The following is a 7,630-nucleotide window of genomic DNA, read 5'->3' as shown; positions in this document are numbered from 1 at the left end:
CCATGGCCACCACAGAACAGTTGGTTAGCAACAGAAACCAGTTGTCTGGGTTGGAGCCAAAGAGATACTCCAGCGCTGTAGCAAAACGCCGCTGAAAAGCCGGCACTGCATGGGAAAGGTCTCCTCCCCACGTCGCTCGGATGCGGACGGAGGGGAGTTCCTCCGGTCTCGTGTTTTTTGCGAGGGGAGGGGCGGGGTGGCCAGATCGTCGCACAGTCGGATGATGGTGTGGTAGGTGGGGAGGAGCGGGAACAAAAGCTCAGCGCTGAAAGCAGAGCGTGACCCACAATCGCTGAGAAAAACCCAAACCCAAGAGTTTCCCGTGAGCTCCGCGGCGCGGCACAGCCTCTTCCAGGCCTTTCCGTGCGCCAGCACTGAAGCCGCTCGGCGTCACGGCCAACACGGCGATAACGTGGAGGTGCCCGGGGGCCCAGCAGTCCTCCGCTCGGGCTCCCGGCCGGGCCGTGCCGCAGGAGGTGCGCGGCCAGGCGGTGCCGGCAGGTGGCAGGGCAGCCCCGCGCCTCGGCCCGGCCCCGGGCGGCGCTGCGGGCACGGTGTCTCCGTGCGGGGGTCGAGGAAGCCCGGCGTGCTCCTCGCCTCGCCCGGCCGCTCTGCGGGGCCCGGAGAGCTCGGAGCTGGAGCTGCGGGCGTGTGCCGGTTCGGTCTTCCTGTGTCGTCAGCCGTGCGACGCGTGGCGGCACGCAGCGTGAAGCTGGGCCCGGTGGCGGCAGTGGGGAGCCCAGCGAGCGCCCTGCCCTGCGAGTTATTCCCTGGTAGTCAGTGAGGGAAGGCTGCTCGGAAGAGTGATGGGCGTTTTTATTATTATTAATGTCAGCCTGTTCGCACTGAGGTTAGATTACAGCCCCATTGTGAGTGGCTCGGAGACAGCCTGTACCCTGGGGAACACGCCGTCCGAACAGGAGCGGCAGCAGAAAGGGCAGGGAACGAGCAGAGCCAGAGGAGAGGAAGCGCTTTTGCCCCGGTTCGTGCAGCAGAAAACAGACCTCCTGCACCCATGCAGGCCCCTCATCCTTTGGACCGCACGGTCCTCTTGTGTAAGTGGAATAAATAACCTGTGACTGCCTGTTTTTTGGTGGTTCAGCATTTGTAAATGCTGACTGTTTACCTCTTGGTTAAAGCTAAACTTGCCTTCTCTTTCCCCAGCGCTTTGACACAGATACAGAGAGCTCGGAGCCCACTTGGGCCCACAGAGGCAATCATTAACCTGGTGGGGCTCCTAGCTGAGCCCTGCCTGCCCACGGGTGCCAGAGCTGTGATGGAGGAGCGCTGCCTACCCATAGGGCAGCCTGCAGGCTGTGGGACTGCTTCAGGCAGCTGAACTGTTCGCTCCAGCTTACAGATCGATTCCAGAGATGTTTCAAGGGGAAACGAGATTTGCAGAGGGAACTGGCCTGGCCTTTTTGAATTCAACTGCAGAGTTAGTTAACAAAGTTGCAGGTTCTCAGTCTCCTTTTCTCTTTCTTTGCCAACTCTTTTTTTTTTTTTTTTTTTTTTTCCTTTTCTTTTCCCTTCCTCAATATAAATACCCTGGGGCAGTTTCTTTTCTTTTTGGTATGAATGTGATGATCTTTCAGGCCTGCGATTGGCTCTGCGGCTTGTCATCGGGGACACACCTCCTGGCGAGGGGCCACCGCCTCCCCCCTCTTGTGAAAGCTTCCCCTTGTAACAAGTGAGCGTAATTACATCAGTTACTCACTAGAGCACAGACCTGCTTTAAATTTTGGCCTCTGAGCCTGTGAGAAGCTGAAGGACTAGAAAATGCGGTTTCAAAGGCCTGTAACACTCTGGAGCGTGCAACTCAAGCTGGGCTTTTCCCTCCCAGGAATGAAGACTCCCAGTCACATGTGAGGAGGAATGAATATCCCTACCAGCCACTGAAATGGCTAAGAGAGCAGAACTGCTGCACCAGAAGAGGATTTCCACTTTGCCAAAGCCTGGCCCACTGAAAAAAAAAAAGCATAACTGATCCCCTTTGCTTCTAGAGGTACTGGGAAGGAAGATTGCTGAGTGAATTGCAGGGGTGTGGGCGATCACTGCAAAAGAGCAGAGCCAGCTAAAAAAAGGCATCTGCTACCAAAAGAAAATGTATTTCACCCAGCAGCCAGGGCCTGCAAGATAGGGCCAGACATATCAGGGGAAGAGCCCTGAAGAGCAGCATTTATGTGCTGGGTGCATAGGACAGTAGCAGTTTGACACCTATCTGATGGGTTGGGATGGGAACTTGCAGTGCTTCTGTGGGCTTGTTCCAGAAGGGGCTGAGTGTGAGTGAAAGCATTCTACTCATGCTCCAGATGGAGGGTTCTCCACTGGGTAAATCACTGCAGCACATAGGAAGCCAGTGCTGTCCCAGCTGAAACCCTGCTCCACACTGCCATGGCGGAGTGTGGCCATTAAAGAGTTCTGAGTGGAGGAGAGAACTCACTTCTTGTCCCAGGACATTTGGTCCTTGAGGAACACAGCCCTGATGTATGTCAAAGATGCTACTGCTGCTTGGTGAACTGGAAGGATGAAGATGAGGTGCAGACCATTTGTCTGACTAAAGCTGAGTCCTCACATATAGGCATTTACCGAGTGTCAGAACTGCTGCTGTTCTGACACGAGATGAACCTGAGCCTTTTCAGACACATCTTGCAGAAATTATACAAAGGAGAGACACCTTTCTCCTCTTGCCTCTAGCTATTATCTAGCACATACGTGTTTGCTGAGACCAAACAACTGAACAGATTCAGCCCTGGTCTAGATCAGGCAGAGCAAACCTTGAGCTGGCTCTCTCATCTCACATTGCTTTAGTGGATTGACTGGAACCTTTGTTCCATGTCTCCGTCCTCCAGTTCTCCACCTTCCTCCAAAATAAAAATAACCACCTGCTTCCTACACTGCATCTGGGCTTACCATCGGAACTGATGTAACCCTATGAAAAATGTAGGTTTTGTTGAGACAGCATTTTCCCATGGAAGAAGAAGCTCCTTTGTTTCTCTCATTAGCTCTCAAAGCAACTGGCTCAATGACATGCTGTCTGTGTTTTCTCCCAGGGACCTGTTCATGGAGCTGCCAAGAAGCTTCCTAGGTCATGGTCCATTCAAAAGCTGCCAGGAGTTCCAGGATGGTGCAGGTCTGATGGTCTGAAAACCAGCAAAGAGCACTAATTCATTATGACAGCCTTGGAAATATGACAAATATTGTTAGGTGCTTTCCATGGTACCAACAGTTCTCTATATCATTTTTTGTGAGACTGGGATTGGAGTACCCAAAACTGAGTGTACCCTTTCTGAGATGTGCTTCAGGGTGCCTTACATCTCTGCAAGCCAGGACTTCCCTACCCCATGCATCCTATGGACTGGAGAGCTGGGATAGAGTGAACAATGTTTAAGGTCTGGATATCTGGCACAGAGGGAGCAAGCAGAACAATGGGAGGTTGTGGTGCCAGGGACAGGTGTATCAGCAGGCCACAGAGCATTTCTACATTGCCAGATGTTCTATCCACCTCTGCCCTGACCTCTGGGCTGGGGTGGGAGTGTTTGCTCCCAGCTTTGCTCTGCAGGATGTCAAAGAACATTTACTTGCTTCCCATGCCTGTAAACATCTACCAATTCACCTTTCTTATATATGCTTTTCAGGTAAGATCAAGCTTTCATTCTTTCTATTACTGTTCTCCCTGACGTTCTCTGCAAGCAAGCTATTGGCAAGTGATGAAATTCTCTACATACAGACTGAAATGTAGGGACTGCATGGACAAAATAATAACGCTAGTCATAATAAAAACAGCCCCATTCGCTTTTCTGTGCAGCTCGCAAAACAACAGCCCAGTTCAAATTCTCATCTGCTGTGAGATAAAAAGTGTGATTTACTCTATCGGCTATGGAGAGCAGACACGCACGGGGCAGTTATCTCTGGCCATAAACAAACTGGAGTGGCTTTGCCTTTTAACAGGCTCCCTTCTCCTCTCCTGTGGAGTGCTACTTTCCGCCTTACGTAACCCTCTGGGCAACTCCACTGACCTATTTTGTTTTAATAAACTTGAGCAGTTGGAGTTATGCACCCTCCACTTCTCAGATGCCATTGCCACTCCACAGGGCTCCCTTTCCTGCCCTGCTCCACAAGGCTGTGTAGGTGATGTCTTGGGAGAAGTTAAATAAACGGCTTCCATGTTCTGACACAGCCCGTATGTGCCAAGCTTCCCTTTTGACTGTTAGCCTTGGAGAAGAGAAGGAAAAACCGAGTTGTCGAGGAAAAAGCATAACCTTTCAGAAACAGTTTTTTATTACCTTCCTTATCGCTCCTTTAAGGTCATAAAGATTGTACCAAAGAAACTATTAAGTTTTCCAGGATTGCAAAATATTTTATCGATGATGCACATGAGGTATGCTGTTCCACTTTTCAATTTTTTTTTGGCATTAAATTTCCTTTTATGTTCAGGGATTTGATCTTAATGTTCCCTCCGTACCTTTCTGTTTCCATCCTGCTTGGAGGCAGTCAGACATGGTTAATGGTTTCTTCTAGCCAGGAGCCTAGAGTGAGCTGCAAATAGAAGACCTTACAGGCATTAAAAAACAAGCCAACAGTGAACATGGGATCTAGAACTGTGGGCACCATGATTTCTTGAGAGGCTGAGCAGCTGGCATTGCCTCCCTCGTGGGTCTTTATGTGGGAACTGACTTCAGGAGAGCAGTGACTGGCTGTGTTTTCAGCACTGGTTTTCTGTAGTACCTCATCTGCTTAAGTTCATTTAGGATATATTCTTCCACCAAAAAATATTACTAAAATTTATTCTTTTGCTGAAAAACATCTGTGAAAACCTAACACTGTAATACTTCTAAGGGTTTAATGCTGGGGTCTGAGCTGAGATGGCCGCATACTGGTGTATCCACCAGGTTATCCTGGGAAACAGCTAGGGTTCAAATGCAGCAGGAGGCCATCTGAGATTCTCTTCCCCACATGCTACAGTGGAGGAGCAGATTAGTGTCCTGCTCATAATGAGTCCCTTACAAATCCCATTCTGGAAAAGGATATCCAAAGCTTTGGGAGAAACTCTGCAAAGAGTCTCATGAGAGGCCCAATTCTTCACACTGGGAAGCGTTGTGGGTGGACTGCAAAGCTCTACTGAATATTGAGTTAATCCAAGATTTACATGCCATAAGCCTGCAGAAATTGGGCTGTGGTGGGCTTTAGCTAAAGCAGTGTTAGCTAACCTCTTAAGAAACCCAGTTTTTCTCTCCCGTGCAGTCTTTCCACCAGGTCTTGTTTTCCAGGTCCTGATCTTCATCTGGCAGAACACAGCTTCATCCCATTGAAAAGCCAGTGAAGCAGATAGGAAGATCTTACCCCAACACAATTCTGCTTCCTGATTACATGTGTGTTTCCACCAGGCAAGACAATAAACCAAGCACTAGCAATGGAAGAGTAGCAGACATGTGACTGGCACAAAGATCTTCCATTCATGTCTCCTGTAGCATTTACTATAAACAGAGGCCAGAGCAAGGAGATGAGACTCTTTGGTGAAGTGATGTTGGCACGAAGAAGAAGGGAGTCTTAAGTCAAGCTGAGTTGCAGGGGAAAGCTTTTATCACGGAAGTGCCAAGTATAAATCACTATAAGAGATTCCTCAGTCAAGAGACTTTGGAAACAGGACAGTAATGCCAACTGAAAATATAACAGAGCAATATTATGACCATGTAGATCATGATGTGCCAACCTTTTCATAGTGTCCCACATGGAGAAGCTTCCCTTTTCCTACAGGATTAGACCTCCTGCCTGGGGTGGGGAGAGTGGTTGGGAGCATGGGATCTGTGAGTGCAGTTGCCTTGCCAATCTGTGCAGGTATCTCAGCGTCGATTTAGGCTATGCTCATGTTTTCCAGGTTCTTTCTCCTGTAACACAACAGTATGGAAAGACTTCCCCCGTGACTGTAACATGAAAAACAGATGAAGGAGGGAACTGCTGGGGGAGCTTATAATTCCCAACTGGAAACATAGACCCTTGGGTAGTGCCTTGTGATGCTGAAGGCACCCCCAGTCTCTTAACGGCAGCTTAAAGAAGTCTGATCCCTGGGCAGGAAGGTAAGGCCCAAACTATTCTCAACATCCAACTCAGACAACATAAAGTATCAATTACAGACTTCAAATCCATTTTTAAATTTTATTTTTTTTCTCTTTTGAAAGAAAATGAAAATTAAATGTGAAGCAACAGCAGTCTGTATCGGGGAATGAATTTCGGTATATTTGATAAAGAGCTTCTTTTTGTTTCGTTTGAAGTATCGAATAACACGTGCTTCCTGCCAGAGCATTTCAGAAAGTTGAACCAAACCACTGCCTAAGCATCTGGAACTAAAGCTTGGTAAGTGCTAAATCCACTTTTGAGTACTGTAACTCTTCCGTGAGTAAGAGACGACTATTCTTCCATTTCAGTTTATTCAAAGACTTGGATTCAGTGGCTTGTTCCTTCAAAGCTGAGAAACTGTGTGAGGTTTGGAAAAAGCAGACAAGCTTGTTTTTCCCCTCTGGTTTACAAGGAAAATAAGGACGAGAGGACAAGATCCAGCAGATATGAAATGTTGGGGTATATGGTGTCCTGGAACAACCTGTTTAACCCACCAGCCACTGACAGTACTTCCTTTGTTTAGTATTACTTTTTATTTTCTGTTTTGCAATTAATGTGGTTTTTTCAAGTAATAAAAATTTAAGAGTTCAATAAAAAATGGTTTTCGACATCTTAGTGGATTCAGATTTCATTCTAAATGCAACCTGATATAAATCAATTCTAAAGAAAAACAGCCGTCCCATAATAAATTAGAAATGAATAATGCACAATTTTCCAGATAGAAAAATGCAATAATCAAGACCTAATAAAAACATGTAAAGCTGTAAATAAATACGTGTAGATAAAACTGTCTACTGTTAACAGTAAATAACAAAGTTAGTATGCAGGCTGTGCATGGTTCGCAGTCAACAGTCTTAATGGTTACAGCCTGATGAGTATCAACCTTTTATTAGGGAAAATAATTAAGAAGGATAAATGGAGAAAAGCTTTGAATTAATATTTAAATCTAAGCTCTCCTGCTTGCTGATTTAATTGGGTGATTTAATCTGTTCTCTGAGGCTCAAATTTATCAGTTTTAGCCCAGTTTCCCTGTATTTACAGGATGGATGAGGTTTTATGCACCTGGAGTTTCGCTTTTAGCTCTGTGAAATTGAAGATAAACCTCCCTGGACTCAGAGCTCTTTCCCACCAGTCTGCTAGGAGTCTGGAGAAAGCCTTCAGTGATCCAGATTGGTGACTGGTCAGTCATTACAAATCAGTGCCTAGTGCAGTTCCTAGCAGTAGCTTCTGTCGCTGCCTGACACGTAACTAGCAAGTGTGCTTGTAGCATTCCTGCAGAGGAACCAGGAAACAAATTGCTCTGATGATGGCATATGCTAGCAGCTTTAATTGTCCCTCCCCATGCTGCATCTATCTGAATCTATCCAGTAGTGTCCTGTCCTGTTCCATCACGTCCTGTCTCCTCCCCTCCCACTCCTTCCCATCCCATCCCATTCCAACCATTGGGATGCCTGAGGACCTTAAACTCTGTTTTCATTAGGCTGTGTGGGAACACCATGTTTGTATAGGTGCA

General features: G+C 47.3%; 1 long non-coding RNA gene across 4 annotated transcripts; it reads left to right on the top strand.

Moving 5' to 3' along the window:
* Positions 1–815: 815 nt before the first annotated feature.
* Positions 816–6,727, top strand: LOC125689424 (uncharacterized). 4 transcript variants are annotated; one of them, XR_007375259.1, is made up of 5 exons: positions 816–1,055; positions 1,844–2,005; positions 3,054–3,638; positions 5,271–6,077; positions 6,180–6,727. It is a non-coding gene; the product is annotated as an uncharacterized LOC125689424 (long non-coding RNA). The 4 variants fall into 4 exon arrangements; XR_007375258.1 differs by having other exon boundaries at positions 3,054–5,432; positions 5,879–6,077; XR_007375260.1 differs by having other exon boundaries at positions 3,054–6,077; positions 6,180–6,354; positions 6,426–6,727.
* Positions 6,728–7,630: the final 903 nt, after the last annotated feature.

The sequence above is a fragment of the Lagopus muta genome, chromosome 2 (assembly GCF_023343835.1).
Source record: "Lagopus muta isolate bLagMut1 chromosome 2, bLagMut1 primary, whole genome shotgun sequence".
Lineage (NCBI taxonomy): Eukaryota > Metazoa > Chordata > Aves > Galliformes > Phasianidae > Lagopus > Lagopus muta.
This window is presented reverse-complemented; position numbering and strand designations above follow the sequence as displayed.